The sequence below is a fragment of the Pezoporus occidentalis genome, unplaced genomic scaffold (assembly GCF_034315485.1).
Source record: "Pezoporus occidentalis ecotype Australia unplaced genomic scaffold, CSIRO_AGI_Poc_V1 ctg3, whole genome shotgun sequence".
NCBI classification, from domain to species: Eukaryota; Metazoa; Chordata; class Aves; order Psittaciformes; family Psittacidae; genus Pezoporus; species Pezoporus occidentalis.
In genome coordinates, this window is record NW_026914940.1 from 11,443,243 (window position 1) to 11,465,723 (window position 22,481).

At 41.6% G+C, this 22,481-nt stretch overlaps 1 long non-coding RNA gene across 3 annotated transcripts; it reads left to right on the forward strand.

Moving 5' to 3' along the window:
- The first annotated feature begins 456 nt into the window (after window positions 1-456).
- On the forward strand, window positions 457-4,367 carry LOC134168035 (uncharacterized). Of its 3 annotated transcripts, none has more exons than XR_009966377.1 (4): window positions 457-1,376; window positions 1,772-1,926; window positions 3,724-3,988; window positions 4,253-4,367. It is a non-coding gene; the product is annotated as an uncharacterized LOC134168035 (long non-coding RNA). The 3 variants fall into 3 exon arrangements; XR_009966375.1 differs by having other exon boundaries at window positions 3,724-4,169; window positions 4,253-4,361; XR_009966376.1 differs by having other exon boundaries at window positions 3,724-4,361.
- Window positions 4,368-22,481: the final 18,114 nt, after the last annotated feature.

Genomic DNA, 22,481 nt, shown 5'->3' on the forward strand with positions numbered 1-22,481 from the left:
ACTATTTGTTGGCTTTGAATAATTGTTGATTTTAAAATGTGTGTGGCCCTCCAATCTCACATTGATTTGCCAGTCTAAGTTGAGGGAAATGGCTTATGGCCACAGACATTGAAACCTGAAGTGATTAGTATTGCTTTTATTGCCTGTCTCAGGATGCTGTTGTCCCACTGTTCTGAAGGCACTTGAACTCTTGACTGTCTTCAAAAAGCAAAAGCTAAGTGGAAATAGTTATTACATAGGAAAGAACAAGTTTGCAGCTTTGCCATGTGCTAATTTCCTTTCTGATTTTTTGACCTGCCTTGGTGACAGATAGCATAATCCTCATAATTTGTTTTGGCAGAGATCTGTTGCATAGCAACCGGTCTGCAAAAAAAAAAAAAAAAAAATTGGACTGTCTAAGTATGACAGATTAAACAATATTAAACAATATTAAACAATAAACAATATTAAATAATATATCAATTTATGTTTGGTCATGCAGAAAGAGATTTGTCCTGGCTCTGAAGAATCCACTGATAAAATCATAGGTGATTACTGGATCACCTGTTGGAACTGCCACCAACAAATTCATCTATTGCCAGTGCTGCACCCTAACCCTATTTACCACATTTACTCTGACAGAAGCTTGCTCTTCATCCCACCCTACCTGCCCAGTTGCAGATCTAGAGGTCTGGGCTGTGATTTGGAACCCCCCGTCTGTGCTGATCCTTTCTCTGGATAATGCTTCCTGGGGTCTGGTCCCAGGACCAGCTGACATCTTTTGGGTTGCACAGCTCTGACTTGAAACCCAGAGTTGCTCTGTTGGAAAATAAATCTATTAGGAGATTTTTTACTGAGAGCTCTTGGGAAGGAAATTTTAGAGTAAGATTTGTGGGATCAGTTTTTGAAATTGATAAATCAGCCTTATTTTTTCCCTAGTTGTGTTATTTCAGGTTCTTGGATTCTAATTCAACACACAAGAAATCAAAGTTGTGCACACCCACTTATATCTCAGATCAGTTTAATCTGCAAAATGCCTACAGACATATATTTCTGTGCAGCGAATCAAATGTGAATCTAAATGATGCATTTTTCATTATGAAGTTCATAAGGAGAACTAAGAGAAAAACTCTCTTGTGGGACTGTCTGGTATGTAGATATGAAGTTGTAGTGGTCTGTTAAACATTTGAGATCAAAAATGTTTAAATGTAATTGTTCTGTTGCATTTGTCTGTCCAAATTTTGAATAATCTTTTAATGCATTTCAGATGCAATGTCAGAAAATACGGAGAAGGATAATAACATGAAAACCAGAGATTTTTACAAGATAACAGTAAAAGAAAGAAAAGCTGTGGGCTGATTCACTCAGTTCATGAAGTTCCATGGGAAAACGAGTCTGTAAGTACAAAGACCATACATCTCTAAGTCCATATTCCAGAAAATGCATGTTTATATTTTAGTATTTCTGACAGAAACCATGAGATCATCCCTTCTGGGCAAAGCGATATTTGTAACCTCTTCACACAGGCTGTCCCTGGAAGTTCCGTTTCCCACATTGTTTCATTTACACAAAATAGATTATGCCAAGTTCATCCTCTTTTCCTTCTGGCATCAGATGGTACTTTCCCCTCTGAGATACCCAGTTCAGTGAAAAGCAATTAGCAAATGAGACACTGATTTTTTTCCAAAGCTTTTCATAAGCATTGACTGTGGTCAATAATAATTAAGGTGTTTCTCCACTATAATGTCTTTGATGAAACTGAGCATTCTGTTTCACGATGTTCATCATTCAGGTGGGCTGAATTTGGTTCTCACTATCCACTTGAGAAGCACCACTGAAGTTTTGTCTCTACTGCAGGCCCATCTGCCCATGGTTCTGCATGACTGGAAATTTGTACTCAGGTGAAGTCATGCTGGTATCAAGGCTTTTCCCAGTGGATACGACTCGGTGTGTGCTTCATCCTGACTGATTTAATCCATCTAAAAATTATCAACTCTATGTTTCCTGCTACACTCAGTGGAGACTGCAAGGCTCCTTTAGAGAATAATTTATCCTGTCATAAGCCAAGTGCTTGAAATAAGCTTGATGCATCTCACTGATTGTATTTATCTACATCCACTTGCAGTGAAGGACGTCCAGAGGGTTGGCTTTGTCTGTACATCTACATTTAAATGACTGAAGTTAAGCCAGAAGGAGATCTGAGGGTCTAAAGACTAGCCTACAGGCTTGCGACACATAGCCACCATGGCTTGCTTAGTCCATGGTTTAATAGCAAGTACAATATGTGTCGTATATAGCTATATGTTTCGTAAGACGCATTAAATACTTCTGCCTCTTTTAGCCACCTTCCATTCTGTGGCTCTTGTTTTGACTAACTGCCCTCATATAAGTTGAATACAAGCTGCTAGAAGTGCTCTGAGTGCCTGTCCCGCAGAATCCATTATCTGTCCTGTATGTTCCTTGTGCTTTCTCCATTTTATGTCAGCCCAGATGAGGCTAGGCAGTGGGAGCACAGTACAGCTTCTCCTTTGATGGTAGTACATGAAACCTGTACATGCAGTCCAGCTTGCATCATGTCTGATCATAGGCACCATGTTGCTTTATTTCATGAGCTCTAATGTGCAGAAATATGGCATATAAATACAGAAAGAGTGCTCAGCTTCTAGTCAAATCTTTAGACAGTGCATCATGGCTGATTAGTGTAAGCCTTGCATTTACATCATCCTGACAACATGTTCTTACTTACTCTTCTGGAATGAAAAGATAGGTCCAGCCTTCACATATGGGGTACATATGCTGTAAAAAAGGCAATTTTGCTGAATCGGCTTCGTTGAGCAAATTACTAAGGCATGACGTTGATTATCTAAAAGGGAATGCTAGCCTGAAAATTAATAATGTAACTTTACAGGCTCATTTGCTGCCCAGGTGAATTTCACTAGAGGGGCTTCAAGCAGTGAAAGTGCACGTGCATGTGATATATAAAATGCACCTGTTGAAATAATGTTTCTTTTCCTAGATGTTATATTACAAGGGCATGGACTAATTTCACTTTTAAAAATCCTACCCCAATTTAAATGCCTTTCCCTCTACTCCCCTGCTCTCCTGTTGATCTTAATAAAAATCTCTTCATTGAGGGAACTGGTTATTAGGGGAACAAATAAACTGCCCATAGTCAGGAGTACATATACAGCACTTTTCATCCATACAGCTCAAAGCAATGTGCAGGAATAGGGCATGTATCCCATTTTCCACATGGTGAAATGCAGAGAGTCAAGAAGAAAGTCATCACAGAAGGCTTAAAATACAGTGCTGGGTAGTCCCAGGCATTGCTTTTATGTAGTAGGTGTAATGTATGGTCACAAATGTAATCATATAAACAGAATCCCTCTAATGTGTGATATGTACAGCTTGTACTGGGAGGAGTAAGAGAAAGAGGAAAGAGCAAATGGTTTTTGATTAACTTTCGATTTGTGAGTTCAGCGAGGCAATCCATTCCTTCCTCCTTCAATTCTTCTTTATGACTCTCACACAAGACTGGTAAGAGCAAACGGATTGTTGTCAGCAGCTGCAGAAATGAAAGGGCAGTGGAACAAACTATTTTTCTACTTGGTCTTCAAGAATAATTAATGATAAAAATTTGTTGCAGCATGTACTCACATCAGTCTTAGTTGGAAATTGTATCACATATGGTTTGAATGTCAGATGTTGTCCTTTGCATTAATGTTTTCATTGGCTTCTCCTCAGGGCTGATACTTCCCATTTCGGAAAGTTGCAGGATCACTTCTGCATGCAGGAAAGGCCCCATCTTATTGCCTCTCCTAGGTTGGTAAAACAGCAGGCACGAGTTAGTGGATCTGGCTGTGAGGAGGGCAGGTGGCGAGCAATGGGAAGTCTCTGCTTGCTCTTTCACAGTGATTTGCTTCAGTTGCCAAGCTCTGTTAAATAAGCAGCCTATGCACCAAGCAGGAATTTCACTTGTACAAGGAGGCTTTTCTTTGAACCTTTCCAGGTGGGAATGTTTTCTAGCACAAGGGTCTTATTTAATGCTCACACTGCCCAAAGGCCACAGTCAGCACCTCTGTGCAAACTTCAGAAGACATAATCCTTGCTTTAAACACCTCATGGTCTGAGCACGCAGCAGTGCCTGATGTGGAGTGGAATGAGCCTAGCGGATACCACCAAGGTGACAGGTGCCTGTCTTGCTAGGTCCAGTCATTTCCTTTATTAATTCAGTGAATTTATGTATTCACTTTGGGTCTCTGTTGTGTGGCAGGGAAAGGACAGGAGGCTGGAATCACAAAGAATGACATGGAACAGGAGAGTACTGCCAGTGGAAGACAGAAAATAAGGACCAAGCCTCATGGAGCAAAAAACATTCTGCCAAGAAAGTTTTCTAGTTCCTACCACTTGTTTTCAGACGCAGAGACATTCACTGGAGTAGAAAACAGAGGTAGTAGATGCTTTACTTCAGTGTTGTTTTGAGTTCCTACCTGTGATAACTTTTCTGCTTTCTCCTTCTTGGCAGTCTGAAGTCTAAGGTCTTTTGGGAAGGCTGTAAAGAGCTAAGAGGGAGCCAAGAGCAGTACAGGAATCAGAGACCTTATGTCCCTGAGCCAGTGGCGTCCTTATATTTCCAGTCTCTGGGAGATGCAAACAGCTTTACATTTACCCATTAAAGCACTTTATAACCCATTGCTTTATTAGCTCATCAGAAATTATTTCTTCTGCCTGTAGTATGACATCTCTCTTGCATATCTTCCAGGAGGAATGCCATGTAGAGGGCACAAGACTCTGTGCCCAAACATAAGATAAAGGGAGCTGAGACTGCATCAGAGACCAAGTTGATCCTGGAGGCCACTGCTTGGCCCTGAGTCCTCTGCTGAAGAGATACTGCACCTGTAGAGATGATGTTATAGAGATGCTCCAGAGCTGTCTTGAGCACCAGCTTATGGAGCTGATTAGGGGCAGTCACAGACACCTGAATGCAGGGTAGAATGCCCAGCCCAGCATTAGCTCATCAGCTTTACACTGAGACCTGTGAGACCTATTTAAGGTGTCCCACAGAAGTATTTCCAGATGACATTCATACCTTAAGGGTGGTCTTTGCCTGCCTCTATACCTCCACTGCACAGCTATGAAATAACCAGCAAATCACAGCTTGGGATTGTCTGATCCAGACCATAGTGAGCAGCTAAAGTAAGTGGAATTCAGCCTGGGAAAGCCATTCATCTTTTGATTTTTCCCTTTTTTCCCTTTCTTTTCTCTCTCCCCAGGTAGGGATTTTATTAGAGACAAGTAAGAAGTAAGGAAAACAGTGAGGGCAGTCTAGTGGCTCATACAGGGATCTCCTTCATTACTGTATTGCTGAAATATGTTACTGAAGTGGCTGGCTCCAGGGGGTATATAAGGATAAGGAACTTAGCTGGAAGTCTGCTTCCTTACCAATTCCTAGAAATTAACAGAGTTTAGGCAATAATCAAGTACATTCAGTACCATATGTCAGAGCATACCGTAGCACACAGAAAAAGGGGCCTTGTTATGCTTCACGCTGCAATGGCACTTCAGTAAAACACCTCTCTTTGCTTGTTCACATCACATGAGAGAAAGAGCAAAACACTGTGTCAACCCACAGCCAAAAGTTACTGGCATTGATTTCAGTGTTCTTACACGTGGGGAGGCTGTGGTGACCTATTGGAGAAAGCACCCTGGCAAACCTTGAAGATGTGAATTCAGCCTTGGGCACAGATACGATTTTCCTCTCCCTTTTTCTCCTGTGTCTGACCTAAGTATAGAAGAGATCTGGCCACTGAGTGATAAAGGTGGTGGCTGGCTCGGTGATGCCTGTGACCTGCCCCTTTGTATTGCTGGTTTCCTGATAGGCTGTCAGGGCTCTGTTAGACCTTTCACTCTCATGTTGTGCAGCACAGTTTTTTAGTGCTGTGCAGTCTCCTACAGTCAGCACTGCCTTTAACTTCTCTGATGTTTCTTAAGCTATCAGAGAAGTCATTTCGCCAAAAAACTCCAAGCACCCAGTGGAAAAGGAGCTATAGTTAGGCTCTTTGCTGCTAACAGTTCTGAATGTTGGGGTCATACCTTGGTTATGCCATAGAGGGACAGTGTTGACTGATTTTATGGGGGTTATGTACTCTTAATTATTACAAGTATATGACTGCAGAATCTGTATGGAACTGTTTTTTGGTTCATCACAGACAGACTGAATTCACTGTGGCCAGGAAGAAGAGGCTGAAGTTAGTGATGGTCAGAAGACAACATCTGGATGGTTGTGAATTGGCCCAGGCTACACACCAGAAGCCCACCAAGTTGTTCTACCACTGTCCTCTTCAGCTGAACAGAGAGAAAATATCATTAATGGCTCGTGGGTTAAGATAAGGACAGGGAGAGATCACTTACCAATTACTGTCATGGACAAAACAGACTCAACTTGGGGAAATGAGTCTAATTTATTACCAATCAAATCAGAGTAGGATGATGAGAAATAAAGCCAAATCTTACAACAAAACAACTTCCCCCACCCATCTCTTCCTCTGAGACTTAAGTTTACTCTCGATTTTTCTATCTCTTCTGTTCCAGTGGCACAGGGGGACGGGGAATGGGGGCTGTGGTCAGTTCATCACACATTTCTGCCACACCTTTTTCATTAGGGGAGGACTCCTCACACTCTTCCCCTGCTCCAGTGTGGGGTCCCTCCCACAGCAGACAGTCCTCCATGGACTTCTCCAGTGTGAGTCCTTCCCACAGGCTGCAGGTCTTCATGAACTGCTCCAGCATGGGTCTCTTCCATGGGGTGCATCCTTCAGGAACAGGCTGTTCCAGTGTGGGTGCCCTGTGGAATTTCAGCTTCTGCTACAAACCTGCTCCAGTGTAGGCTCCTCCTCTCTCCATGGGGCCTCAGGTCCTATCAGGAGCCTGCTCCAGTGCAGGCTGCCCACAGGGTCACAGCCTCCTTTGGGCTTCTCCTTGCTCTACTGTGGGGTACTCCCTGGGTTGCAGGTGGGCATCTGCTCCACCATGGACCTCCATGGGCTGCAGGGGCACAGCTGCCTCACCCTGGGCTGCACCACAGGCTGCAGGGGAATCTCTGCTCTGGCACCTGGAGCACTTCTGCCCCTCCTTCTGCACTGACCTTGGTGTCTGCAGAGCTGTTCTTTCACATATTCTCCCTCCTTTCCAGCTGCAATTGTTCCTGACTTCATTTGACATATAAAGTTTTTAGAGTGAATTAAGATTTTATTTCAAGGGTGATCTACGTCCTCAGTGGAAGCGTCACCTCCATAAATTCTGCTAAGTAATTCATCTTCAGAACACAATGCCTCATCCTCACACCAAGTTGCCTGTGCTCAGACTGCTCAGGGCATTTGCTTTCTTCAGGGCACCATCCCCGCTGCTTTGCACTAGACTCTGGGTCTCCTGAGGGCTCCATGTGGTTCCCTTTAAGACAAAATTATGATTTTGCTTTTTCCTTTTTTTATTTATTTTGCCCCTCCCAGTGTGAAGTTTCCATGGCAACGAGAGCTGAAATAAGGGATGTAAACAAGCGGTTAAGCTGTATGCCCCAAGATGTGATATAGTACATTGCCAGCTAAAGAACACTGCAGGACTTTATAAGGTGCAGGGAAACTAATCTCCTGCAGCCTCATCCATCACAGGGGTCCTTATTTTCAGCTGTCTCCAGATCTGCAGGTTGTGTGTTCTTTACCAGATGTTTCACTGCAAAAAAGAACCGGGGAGTAAACCAGCATTTTGGCAGTTTGTATGACTGGTGCTTTGGGGTCCAAAAAAGAACTGAGGAGCTATTACTTGAACAGCAATGTAGGGTGATATAGGTACATCTACCCTATGCACCAGGCAGTTATGCATACATCCTGCAGGCAAGGCTGCACTGAGCTGCCACATTCACTGTGCAGCAGTGACTGGGCACTGCTGTGAAAGTGGTATGTCAGTGGCAGGATCTCTTAGTTCAGCCTTGCTGCTGTGGCTGCCGATTTCTGTGCTCACTGTTAGCTCTGGGTATATATTTTCACTGGCGTTTCCTCAGATGGATGGTACCCAACTTAGCTATTGGTTCAGGCTCATATAAAGAACAAAAATCAGATAAACTGGGCCACAGCAAGCTGTATTCTAGCCCATTATTTTGTCTTGGATGGTGCCAAGTGGATGCAGCTAGGAAATTATACAAAATATGGCAAAAATTGAGAAATATTTTCTTAAATGTCCTCGGAGTCTTCAGCAACTTTCAGCTTGTCCTGCCAAGCCAGAGGCACCAATACTCTATTTAATCGCCTTTGACAGATTACTTTTCTATGAATCTCTCCAGCCTCCTTGTAAAGATGTGTGACCTTTTGGCACCCATGATATCTATGGCAAGGATCTCTGCAGATTAAATGCTACTGAAGTAAGGACAAATGTGCTTCATTTGGTCTGAACCTGCTTCCAGCAAATTTCATTTCGTATCCTCTATGTCTTGTCTGTATTCCTCAGGCTCAATCTGCATTCATCCTCTTCCTGATTTTGTAGGGTCCCAACAAACCCCCTTCTGTTTTTTTTTCCTGGATGAATATTGTCACCTCTTTTAGGTACTGCTTGTAGAGAAGCTGTCCTTGCAGCTTAAATACTTTTTATTATCTTTTGTTATCCTTTCTGAACTTCTTCCAGTCTATAATGTCTTTCTGGGGTTATAAGAAAGCTGCTGTCTCCTCTCCAAAACTGGGTGGTTTCTGCAATCAGCTCTAATTAGTTTAAAATGACCATTGCAACATATTATTTTGACACAGAAAATGTGAGACAATTCTCTAGTAAATTCACATTCCTTGTACAGCAGAACCAGATGACTCAGATAGAAAAGAAAACGACCAACACTGATCAGCCATCAACGTAAAACTACAAATTGCTGGCGTGTAGATACCTTGCAACTGAGGTTAATCAAGCAGCAATTAATCAAAACAGACTTCCCTGATCATATTTCTCTCATCTTTTCTGAGGAGTATAAACTTCTGAAACGATTTGACTTGAAAAGGGGTGGTCTCTGGTTTTAAGATACCCACTTCTGACACAGGGCTTTCCAACAAAGGCTTTTTATTTTAAACAGATGTACAGAAAGTAGGGAAAAATAAACTCACAGGTACTGGTTATAGAAGTAAGCAAAATACCAGTATGGATCCTTTGAGTGTCTTCAGAACTGTTTGTCAGAAATCCTGAACTCAAAACTCCCATTTCTGCTATTCCTGCTTTTCACACTCTTACCATGGCAGGCTAGATGAGGATGCTTGATGAGGATGCCGTATTTCCCAGTATTTTGAAGAAACTTTGATTTTCTCAGTGATGGGAATGCTCTGCACATCTGTTGACAAGAAACTCACTATCAAGGGTGATTGTGCTGCTCTATTTGTGTCTTGGATGAAGACAGAAATCCTTTAGGCGAGTAACCATGATCCAGTGGTGTTTATTTGTGCTCAGAGGGGCAGAAGTGCCAGAGCTAGATTTAACTCAGTGAACTGAAGACTGTGTGTAAGCCTGTGCTGGTGTAAGATTCACTGGCAGCTGCACAAGCCAATTCAGGGTGTTTGCCAGGAGGAAGTTTGCCAGCATTTCTTGTTTAATGTTAGTGCTATAAGCTGCCCTTAGGCGTCAGGTCTGCCATGGGGACACCCTTGCAGATGGGGACCTCAGGGGTACACACATCAACCCCAACACACTCAGAAGAGTTCCTGTTTTGCCCATGCTCTCTGCCAGCTGGTGACAGAGCAGGAAGCTGAGTAGCCACATGAATGGGGTGCTCAACCTGAAGAATTAAAGCCCTGCTGAGAAATAAAGTATAATAACTCAGAGCTAGCATTAAGATAATGTGGCCATAGGGCTGCTGGGCTGCAGCTGGCTTGCATCCGTCTGGCTCTCAGCATGCACAGGGCAGCACGCAGCTGCTGCCATTCTGTGCATGTTGCTTATATAAAAGGGTCTCCAAAAAGCTCAAATTTAGCTAAAGGTCATTGTAAGAGCTCTAATCACAGTTACTTATGGTCTGGATTTGAAAGAGCTCTGCTAGATTTAGCTCTGAATCTCTGGCCACTAAACACTCCACTTGTTCAGATATTTTCAACCTTTACTAAGGATACAGGGTCCTATTATCTTTTACCCACAGGACAAAGTTCAGGCAGGTCTGTATGTGGGTTAAGTCTATGGGTATCTGCTTTACACCGTCAGTTTCTGTGATAGGAGCTTTGCTCTGTTCCCTGGTAGATGCTATCACCACTGCAGAAACAGGTAAACTGAAGCAGGAGAGAATAACTGGCATGGTGAATCAGTCTGATAAAAGGTGAATTTATCTTGGATAATCCTGACTTTGCTCTTATCTTTCAGGCTTTCTACTGAAACTAAAAAAGAATAAGGTCGTTAAATGGACCATTTGAATGTACATGAAAAGTCTATTGTGGTCAGATATAGTATCATTAATATTACTACTGACAGCAAATGCTGTGTGGGCAGAGGAATAGGTAGGAAATGTGGGTGAGTGAGGAGCATCTGCATGTCTGATACAGCCACAGCAACCTGCTCTGTGGCTCCTCAGTGTTTTTTAAACAGTTTTCTGTGCGGTCTTGAAGCTTTCTGAGTGTTAAGTTTATCAACTTCTATTTTGTACATAAGTTAATGCAATTTATAAGACATTGTGGTTTCCTGGGTGTTTTGCAAAATGAACTGGTAGGTTTTAACACCAAAGAGCTTTTTAAAAGAACTCTTTTTAAAAAAGCTTTTTTTAAAGAAAAGCTCTTTAATTCTAGATATCTCCAGTTCTGGTGGTTTTCTACAGAAAGTCTGTGTTGAGGGCCCCAAAAGTCTGGCAGCGTCCAAAATTATCAGCCATATTTTAAATATCAATATCACCTTATGAAGTTTTGGCTGTTGTTGCATGGCAAGTCAGTGGCCAAGCCAGGAGCTGACCTCTGGTGTAAACATACAGGACATGTTCTGCAAAGAGCAATTGCATTTTATTTCCTTATTTGGAAGCTGGTTTACTGGGGAAAAAGAGACTCAGAGGGCTGAGGTCCCTGTTTCTTCTGCCCCTCTCCTCCCCTAGCATCACTCAGCCCCAAGTGTTTTTTCCCAATATCATGATGTGATTGCATTGGTCATCATCTCTCTGCTGCTGGGAGCAAGGTCACATCACCAGGCCAGGGATGCCACTGCTGTTACTTTGTGCATCTGAGGGACCTGTGCCACAAGGCAGATGCTCAGACTGGAGCCAGGCTTTAGTGTGTGTGTGTGTGTCCAGATTCATTTCTCCAGCTTGTGCGAACCTTTGGTGAGGCAGAGTTGAGAAAGGCAGCACCAAGGAATAATGATGGTGACGTGTTGAGGGCAGAGCATCCTGCTCGTAAGTGCCATCGAAATGTGTCATACCTTGCTGGGGATCAGCTAATGTCCAACCAGCAGCAGTCAGACTGCTTGTCCCCAGGTGAATGCTTACAGCTGAGAGAGATCATGTTGAGCACGTTTGTACTTGATTCAGTACTGTTGTGTGACAAAACACAATAGCTTTGTATGGGGCTTTAATATAAATCTCTTGCACTAGCAGAGCCTACTAATTGAACCAATATACAAGTGAGGCTGGAGAAGCATGATAAAAAAGTTTGGTTCCAGGTTAAATGTGAAACAGATGTTCTCTGACCCTCTCCTCTTCCCACCCTGCTGCCTCCCCCTTTGTCCCTGCCAACTGCCGCCATGAAGTGCTCCTAGTTTAAGACAAGAAAAAAAGGAAAAATAGAAAGCAATCGCATGATTCTTTGGCAGAGTTAATGATGAGTTCTTGGTGGTTGAGAGCAAGGCATCCTATTTGAAAGGGAATGTGGCAGTAACTCTGAAAGGGTCAGAAGGGGGTGGGTATCACTGGGTGTCAGGTAATGAAAGAAGCGGACAAAGATTCCGGGAGTGGTTCCTTTCACCCAGAGTTTGCAGAAAGGGTTTGGAGAACCAGTGATGCTGTGCCCATTACCATAGCAGAGACACACAGAAGCCAGGCGCTACAGTTCCTGCATCTGAAACTGCCCTCCCTGCCTGTGTCCGGGTGTGTAAGTAGGAAACCTGCACATCATAATTTGGTTATAGAAGAAGGACATCACTCTGAACTAAAAGCTATTTACTGGGTTCTAGGAACTTTACAGAAACAGGGGGAGCCACTGTTGGTGGAGTGGACGGTTGGATGTCTTCCTATTCCCTCTTTTTGAGTGATAATCAGTGTTGGTAACACGCTACAATCCCTGCTGGATATTCCTCAGGATGCTTTACTTGGCTGTCATCAGACCAGGCTCATTTGTTCTTAAATTTCTCCTTGTCTGAGTAGCTCTCAGTGATCTGTATTTTTCTTGGTTCCTTCTGTATCCCACGATCAATCTGTGCCACCATTGCAATGGAGGTGAAATGTCAAAGACCTACCAGCCCTGGTATACAAGGATTAGGGCTGACCCACAACTTCCTCGGTTGCCTCTGGCACTTCTTTTCCACATCAGGGCAAATCATCCATCTGTGGTAGTGAATGCACATGAATACGTACCTCTTTTGGATGACATTCAACTACCAGCTCCACTTTACCCTTCTTAAACTTGCTTTACCCAGCTTAGACCTATGGTTCATGGCCTGTAGTAATATACAGAAAATCAGACTATCCTTAGTTCACATCCAGGGTAGATTTGCTTTGCTACTTCAGGCAAGTTATTTTCCTTGTCACAAACTCTTGCTCATGTGCAGTGATACCACTCCACAGAAGTGGGATATTAACTCTGGATATTATAGCTGTAATTAACATGAAAGGCCAGTATTTAGGAATTTGATGAAGGAAGGCAGTGGAAGCAAAGAGTCAGCATAACAGCAGTGGATATTGAGTATCGTAATTTGAATAGAATGGAATCATCACCCAAATCTTTACTTGGAAGGTGAATCATTCTCATTTCAAGTTATAGAAGGAGGAGAAGGCCTAACACAGTTTCTTTAAATAAGTGACATGTTTCATCACTTTTTCTTGGATGATTTGTGTACAGAAGCATGAATGGTTCACACCAATGTTACACTAATTGCAGTCAAACTCCTTTAAAAGTAGATGAAATAGCAATGGTCCTTTCCAGCCCATACCATTCGATGACTCTATGATTCCATGTCCTTGGAAGAACGCTCTGTATCATCAAAAAACATCACTTTTTTTCTTATTTTGCTTGTTTGAATGCAGTTTCAGTCCATTCTGTCTCCCCTAGGAAGTCTTTTCCAATGCTTTCCTCATTGTGTTCATAGACAGTGTGTAATCATTTAATATTCTGCCACCACTGATGTTTTCCTTAAAAAAGTTTCCTTTTTTAATTATTTATTCTGCGTGATATTTTTTATAGGGAACTTTCACATCTTTTCTAAACCTCTATTTGATAAAGGTAAGCAGGAAAGGCTCCTCACATGCTTCAGGACCTTAATGTGAATTCATCTTCCTTGAAAACAGATATGTTTATCTGAGCAGAGAACTCCATTTAAGGTCTCTCCAATGCTATTTATGATGTTATTAATGATTGTCTGAACTTGATGGTAATGCCTTGTCTCTTGTAGTCTGATGCACTTCCATTCCTACTACTGTATTCTATAAAAGCCATGTTGTTCTGACAGTTCACAGTTTTCTTAGGATTTACCAGAACACCAGGATCTCGTTCATTTTCACTCATAATCCCTCCAGATTATGATATCAGTGTCAGATAGCGGACTATATACATGACCTTGCATCAATGTCTATGTGTTATCTAATTTCTCTGAGTCTAGGCACACTCTGTATTTGCTGTATTTGAGGATTGTTTGCCAGCTTTGTGTCTATGGCAAATTCTGTTAGCATCCTCCCAATTATTCCACTTATGGAGCTGATTTAATATGCTGAAAGCTGTTCCTTCAAGAATACCACTAACCACATGCTTTTCCAGAACAACCCATATTTTATTAGTCATCCTCATCTTGCAAATCTTTTATTAATCTCCTTATTTGAATTAAAATTCCTGACATGGCAATGTATACATCAATCTTCTGAAATTAATGGTATCTGTGTTTTCTTCACCTAGAAAATCAACCATTTTACTGAAGAAAAATATCACATTTGTTTTTTATATTCAGTCTTTCATATTTTATCCTTTCAGTCATTTAGCTACCTTTTCTTCATGTTTATTCTTCCTATAAACGTAATATACTATTGAAGGCAGAGTAGCAAACCTATAGCTGCTTTAGTCATATTTCTTCTGGTTTTTGAACACTGGTGAAAGGTTTCCTACTTCTCACTCATATTTCAGTGTCCTTGATTTGATGAATCTTAAATATCCTGTAATTTGCTAAGTTTCTCTGTGGAGACTACTTGCCTTCTCCACACTCAACAGGGGTTTATAGAGATGTTTGCAGTTAATGTCTGTCCTGGATACCATGCTTTTCTTTACCATCCATGTGTTCAAGTTAGTCATTCTGACTTCATCATCGTACTGTATATCATCAATCATGTTGCAAATTGAGGCAAAATTTTGTTTAATTTCCCAGGGCTGCTAGGATTATCTTTTGTCTCAATCGCTAGCCACTCTCCTACACTGTTTCTTGGTTTTCTTCCCTTATTTTTAATTCTGTATTTTCATTTGTGTGGATAGTGAAGCTTTCATTACTGATTTTAGTATCCCTGGAAGGTCTGGTTTGGCTTGTGTTTTGGCAATAGGTATTGTGCTTTGTGGAGCTCTGCCTGTCATTCTGCACATAAAAGAAGTGTGAATCAGTTAAGAAGTGGTATGAAGTCCTAACCCACAGTTTCTAAAAGCCAAGAACATGAGAAGATCCAGCTCTAAGAATGTCAGAAGCAATCTAGAAAAACAAAGCATGTATCAAATCAGAGTTTAAAATCATCCCACGAAAATCACACATCTACTAAGACACTAAATAAACAGATTTTCAGGATGCTGGGCATAATGAAATACATCTGTAATTCACTCGGCAAGTTCAAAAAGCAACTAAAACACTCTGCAGAGAGAAGAGGGGAAGTCTGCCACAGTCACATTTCAAAATATCATCACAGTTGCAGTATGTGAACAGAGTGCTTTGCTATATGATCAGTCAGGCCTGATTTTACACCCCTAAATACATCCATAAATAACCCATTTTGTTCCTTGGGAATATTTAGGTAAACTTCAGATGTCTCATTCAAAATCCCCATTTCTCTCTCCTGCCTGTTTTTCTAAGGGAGAGCAGAATCTGACTGTCAATTTTTCTTCACTGATGTTGTCCTGACTTAGAGAGAGCTTTTATTTGGAGTAACCTGTCTTGAATTGTTTCTAATGACCTTCTCTATATCATAAAGCACTTACTGAGCAGACTGACACCCTTGTCTGTGAAAATTTTCACTGGGCTTGGCTCATGCTGTTAGTGAATAAACAGCCTCCAGAAAGATGCATTAATGTAATGTTAGGACACTGTGAGTTTTGGAAAAATGTGAAAATAAGAAGTATGTCATGACAGCATGAGCAGCACCAGACCTTCAGTTCATACAGCCTGATGACAAGTTCCAACTCAGCCTGAATAAGAAGTGCAGGGAGAGCTGTCTGAACAATTCCGCAAGTGCCTTCACTTGAGAGAGGACACAGTTGTTTGTAAAAATATCATAAAACCAGAAAGCTGCAGTCTTCGTGGTGTCCTGGAGAGAACTTCAGCATTGTCTCTCCAATAACCAAATGGTCAATGCTATAAACAATTAACTATCAAAAAAACATCCTGCAATATTCTTTGTTGCCATCATAAAGAAAGTCTCAACAGACATGTAATTTTGTAAGGAGCTGGAAATAAGGAACTAGAATACCATGTTCCTTCTGAACCTCCATTGAATTCAGCATGTTCCAATGCCATGAAAATAGGAGTTTTACATTACCATTATTTACTTTCCAGCTGTCTTCAAAACATCTGCATGGTCTGTTGAGGGCTTGTTCATCTATAAAAATGACAGATAAACATATATCTAATGCATACAAAACCTGCTGAAAACACCACTGATGTATGTGACATTTGGAATACTCTGGATGAGTTTCAGACAAAGTCTGTTAAATAGAAACCCAGCTGCTGTTCCTCAGATGGATGTCTCATGAGGTTCAATATAATATTCACATGACTCTGCTTTAGCACAGAGTACTACACGGGTTTTCCTCAGAGATGATTATTTTAGACTGAGCCAGGCTGCCCTAATATTTTCTGCATGCCACTTGTGCTCTACAGGGCTGAGGACAGTAACACCTCTCCAAAACATTCAAGGTCCCATCAGAAACAACGTGATGTGGAGGACTCTGTGTCCAGCCATCTTCCAGGCTTTGCCTAGCACCAGGCAGGTTGTCAGTAGTTGTTCAAGCAGAAATCTTTTCCCCATGTCAAGATTAACCTGTTCTTCCCATGAAACCTATGTCTTGGTCTTGTGGGTGATATTTTTAGGCTCCACATTCTTTAACAGCTTCTGCCCCAACCTCCAGCTGAGGATGGTCAGCATGTTTGGGATGGTCATTAAACACTTTGGTGTCACACGTGTGAGTTTCAAGCATTACTCAAAGATTTCATGTTTCCAGTCTGATATGGGAAGACGCTGCAGAAACTGACACAGACTGCAAATTAAATGAAAGAAATTTCCCACAATGCAGTTTCTGGAGGACTCTTATTTCTCACTTACCACTCGAGGAAACCCCACTACTGAGTTTGCCTGGGTTTTCAACACAACCTGATTGCTTGCTTTAACTTTCAACCTGGCTAGCAAATGAGCCTTATACGATTCACACGGTGCTTTTCTAAGCATCTGTTTTAAATCACCTATCGGAGTCTGAGACCCAGTCCGCAGTTGGCAAGGTGGCAGCCAGAATCACATCTCACTATTAATGGGCTCAGAGCACATGGGTGGAAGTGAAATCATTCACATGCGGCATTTTTCAGAGCTTTTATGTCTGTGTGTTTTCCAGACTTGAGCTAAATGGATCTACAGGAAAAGCAAATGCAGCAACTAACACTCACTCAGCACAGCCCCACACAGCATTCCACAGTGGTAGTGATCTGGAAGGAGACTCTTGGCTGGGACACTTGGTTGTCCTGAGCTAGAGGAAAAGCAGATCATTGCCAAGAGATGTGGAAAACTGTTTCTATCAGCTCCAAACAGGCAGAGTGGGAGCAATTGAGAGATTTTTTTTTGTAGCAGAGAGATTTCCCATGGAAAGCTGGTGTTCTTGCTTCAGACTGTTGACATTGCCACCAAACTGGGACAAGGAAATCCCCTTGGTGTCAGTCTCAGAACTTAGGAACCACAGGAATCCCAGCCTCAGGACCTCTGGTCTTCTTTCACTCAATCTGCAGCCACTGAACTCATAACTCTTAGAGGAAAGTTCTGATCTTTTTCCTGTGACATTTCCGATATGATCTCTAGAATTCAAGCTAGACAGCAACTAAGGTGCCTTCCTTTATATACATGTATTGTGATAACTTCCACCAGATAACAGGCATTTTCACAATCTTATTCTATGTGCATGGCTCTCAGTAAAAATGATAAATATATTTATTTTCAATGGCATGAAACAGCAGGTGGGAAAAATATTTAAATTAATAGTGTTTGTATAATATTGAAACCTCTGCTCCTCTTTCAGGAAATGAGAGCACCTGTATAAACATTCGATCTGGAGAAGTTAAAGGTCGCTTTACCACTACGTAGTCCATGGCCTCTGAAGGTTAAAATATCCTTTTACAAACAAAATATCCTTGCCTTGAAGAGGTTGGGCAGGTATTCCCTTGGCTGCTGTTGCAACCTTTGGCCTCAGTCCTACAAACACTTACACACACGCTTAATTTTAAGCATGCAAGTATCTCTAGTGTACAACTCAGAGGGGTGTGATGAAGTTCCACTTATTAGTGTTGTTTGGTGCTCTAATGTTGCTGTTGAACACTTGATGCTTCCCGGTTCTCTGGTTCTTGGGATGGCTACAGACCCCAAACAAGACACCACAACCCACAGACTCTGTAACCCAAAGAAATACCCCAGTTCTGAAATAGAGCTTCAAAGAAATAGACTCTTTCAGCAACCAATTCTCTTAGGAGTTTTTTCCTAACACGTCTTTTCAGTGTGTCAGGTCTTTAAATGAAGCACAAATTACTGTAGTTATGAAGTAGCCGTTTTGTGATTAGGTACCACATACTACATTTTCTCATTTTATATTTGTTATTTTAATAGTCTTTCTTTCTACGTTACTCTTGAGGTATTGATTTTATCTTCTAGTTGCACAGAAGAAGCTTTGCAACAGCTCAGAGTGATATTTTTCAAATGCCAGAATGATTTAGGAGTCCAGTTTCCGAGTTGCTTGGGTGTTAATGCATCTTATTTGAACCTTCAAACCTTATTTGAAGTCAGATGCTTTGAGAATATCTTTGGATCTGATCTACCTTTCAACAATAGTGTTTTCCTCTCAGGCAGTGTTTTGTAACCCTTCTGGTTACATTTCAAATATCTTATATGCTCTCACTTGTACCTTCTATAATTTTTGTTTCCTCTTACATGGCAATAATACAACCATGGTGGCTTACCAGATTGCTGAGTGCCTGAGATTCAAAGTGTGTGATACCCACTCTAAAGTTCACATCGATGCACTCAACAGGAGCTGAGCTTTCCAAAGGCAGGCAAGGGACCTCAGAAATAAAGATTGTCTCCTGGAGCAGAGCAGCTCCATGGCGTACACCAAGCTGTGTGGCTGAATATAAGCCAGAAAAAAATGTGGTTCATTTTAGTTGAGAGATAAAACTCACAGATGAGGTAATTTCGCCCAGTATTTGTAAGACCCCTCTCTGATGCTTGAGAACTCACATCATCCGCATATCATCTGTCTTTCAACAGGGCATACCAGCCCCCTGGAGTGGGTTGCAGGTGGGTGCTGATGCTGGTGCTGTCTGCAGTAGACTCATATGCTATCAAAGGATATCTGCTTTGACCATCTTTATACCATTTATCAGAACAAAATAGAAATACTCTGGTAAAATGCCTGAGTATTTCTCACTTCCTGGCACCCAGGTGTAGTGAACTTTTTAAAGATCATGCTGGCAGATTGTTTTAGTGCTGGCTAGGTCCAAGCGCCTCCATAGAGCAGTTGCTGATGTAGGTGGCCCTCAGTGTTGGATGCTGCAGATGACAAGCTTAAATGCTTAATAAGATGCTGCTAGGTGGGAAAGAGGTGAACAGCAGCTGCTTTTAGCTCTGCTGGTAAACTGCCTCTGGCTATTGCTTCCCCCTCCCCTTCCTCTGCTGTTAACAACTACAGAATTTCTGACTGTTATTTCTGCAGTATAAAATGTGCTGATGGTGTGAACTCAGCTTGTCCTGGAGCAATTTTCATCTGTTTTTGCACATTCAGGAATGATCTTACTATCTCTTTTGTGGTGCCTCTGTTACCTTACATTCATTGCCAGAAAAAAAACCCAAACAAACCCACAAAACAAAACAATCTACTTTGTCTGAATGCTAACATCTGCCCATTCAGTGTCTCACTGAGACATTCCTCTTACTGGTGCAGTGAACAGCATGCTGGTTCTTTCTTTGATGTTTGGAAGGGGTAAAATCAATCTCTCTGCCCTCTGAACGTAGTTATATTATTTACATGGAGATTCCCTTCACCAGGTGGAGCAGTATGTATGTGTCCACCAAAGAAGTCATCAGTTCCAGTATCAGCTGAATTTTCTAGTTTGTGAGAATTTGGCAGTGAAGGTTTCCTGCAACACTATGGTTTGCATCTCAAAATAAAAAAGACACCAGATTTAAATTCCACATGCATATCTCAGGTTGGAAGGCGCTGGATCTCCTGATCACAATGTGGAAAAAATAACTGTGATTTCCAGTCATCTGTATACATATTTCTTACATTTTTCTGAGGTTCAGATATCAGCTTACAAGATACACACCTTAGAAGACAACGCTCCTAGATGTGGTGGTTCAAAAAGGATACCCACTTATCCAGTTCAAGTCTCTAACCCCATGAGTTGTTTAGGTTTGTTCATGTTTTAACTGTCTTATGGAAATTCTTACTTTCTTTTAGATAGGCAGAATTAAAGAATGGCAAATAAATTGATTGTTTAATAAGACTGTGAGAAAATATAATAATTGCTATGTAAGGAAATATAATTTTTGGGGGGGAGGGGGTGGAAGAGAGAAAGTGCATTTTTAACCTTGCAGTTTAATTCAATTGACAAAGGATACCTGAACTTCTGAATCTTGAAAAACCTTGGTCAGCCTAAGAAGTTCAGAATTAATGTCTGCTGTCGTTTCCCATCTTCTGCAGAATTTAACTTGTGTATCTTTCCAAGACCTTGCTTACAGTAGAAAAAAAGCCAACAAAACAGACATTGTGGAACCATTGAGCACCTGCTTTCAAGAGTGCAGAGACACAAAAGGAGAAAAATAAGTAGAAGATGGTATTTGCAACTTTCTGATGTTAACATTTATCTCAGTAGTGACAGATCTTCACTTCCTTTTGTAAATTCTGCTCAGGTGCCAAACTTGAAGGAACAGAGGAGCTGCTCTGTGCATAGATGTGTTGTCCCTGTAGAACCAAAAAGCAGCAATTATTGGGGAGCAGATATTTCTTGATATATAAGGCTAGTTGGAAAGTCAGTAAATCAAACCCACTCTTAAGGATGTGTTTGTGCCCAGCTTATTGGCCAAAGACATGCCTGACTGATACAGTCTCAGGATGTTTAATGTGTGTAAGTATGCATAATGGTTGGTATCTGATCTTTCTGTTTTTTTTTCCTGACCATGGGATTGATAATAATAAGGCAGTTCAGACTGTTAAGCATTATGGAAACCTTCTGCCTTTTGGATTCATAATATTATCTCCCTGTCATTTGGTGGACAGGACCAAAAGGAGTCATTATTTTCATGTAGTAATTGAGAGGGAAAACCTGCTCTTCATTAAAGTGGCATGGAATAAATTTTGTGGGCAATGATATATTTGTGTTGATAGCTTCAGCAGCTTCTCTGCCTTGTAATAACAGTGGTGTCTGAAATAGCTCTTCTTACCATAAAGCCCTAGCGTTAACCCACACCAGCACCTGATTCTCCAGAACATCTTTCCAGGTACGCTGAGTCCTGCTCGTGAATAGCTTGCCACTGCTGCACTGTATTTTGCTGTTTGAGTTGGATAGGTCCTATTTTCCCATGGAGGTGAGGCTGAAGTTTATTCCGTGCTACATGTGTGAAAATACAATCACTGAGATAGAAATGCTGGTTGGGAAGGGACACGGCACCTTGTTGGCTTATGCTTTCTGCTTTTGCCAAGGGAGTAATTCTCCAGGAATGCTAAGCAGAACTTTGTAAACTGAGCCTTTCTAAAGCTACTCACTCCAGGAGCTCCACACTCACTGCTATCTTGGAAAATACAAAAAACAGCCTTTGAACCTTGCATGTCTGACATTGAAAATTAGGCACCTGATGTTAACTACTGTGTAAGACCACTGTGATCTGGAAACCCAAATAATACCAGACACACCAGGACATACAGCTGGCCAAATGCCACATCTGTGCAGAGAATGAGCTCCTACTCATCCACGGCTTTCCCAGAAAAGCAGGCACACATATCCATGGCCTATAAAGCTCACTTAGAGAAGCTGGGTAATAGCAAATCTGGGCTTGCACATAACACAACTCCAAAGGTTGCAAAGAAGGTGGAAGCTGGTTTAAAAGAAAAACTTCTGAGTTATCCAATGAAGCATTTGTCATATCCCAGATGGCTGGAGCCATGAATTTGGCTCAGTACCATATTGGAATGTATTTAGCAAAGGACAATGACAGATGAACAATAATAATGAAACTAATAAAAAGCATGTGCCCTATGAAGGAGTGAGAACTGATTAAGTCAGATAATTTTACAGTCTGAAAAAATTAAAATTGTTAACATAGTCTTAATATAAGAAAAGAATAATATTTCCATTTAGAGAATTCCATAAGGGGGTAGCTGGAAAAATATTTCCTCATTCCCAGAAAAACATATTCTTCTTTGATGAACTTCCAAAGTGGCTCCATTCAAGGGAGGGAGATAAACCAATTCACACCACAGTTACAGTGCTGAACAGGCAGTCAGGAGTTAACAGCAGATAAATCACTGTTGATAAGTATCAGTTTGTGCTCTCAATTGCTTGCTGCAGGTGGTTTTCTTAATTCCCCCTCTATTTACATCAGGGAAAGCAGATTTGGCCCTTTTACCTCCAATGGGAGTGCAAGTTACTGGGAGTGAAGGACACTCAGAACTTCCCAGTATGGCCTCCCGCCTCCATCACAGCAGGACCATTGCCTGCATCCTCTTGTCCAGGAATCATAAACCCCTCACTAACCTTGCTGGCAACACTTGCAGGATGAACTGTTTGGCTCTAGGGTTTGTCAGAGCTGTTCTGAAACGTTGCAAAATGTGTCACATTGAAAAATGTTTTCCTAAATATGCAATTAA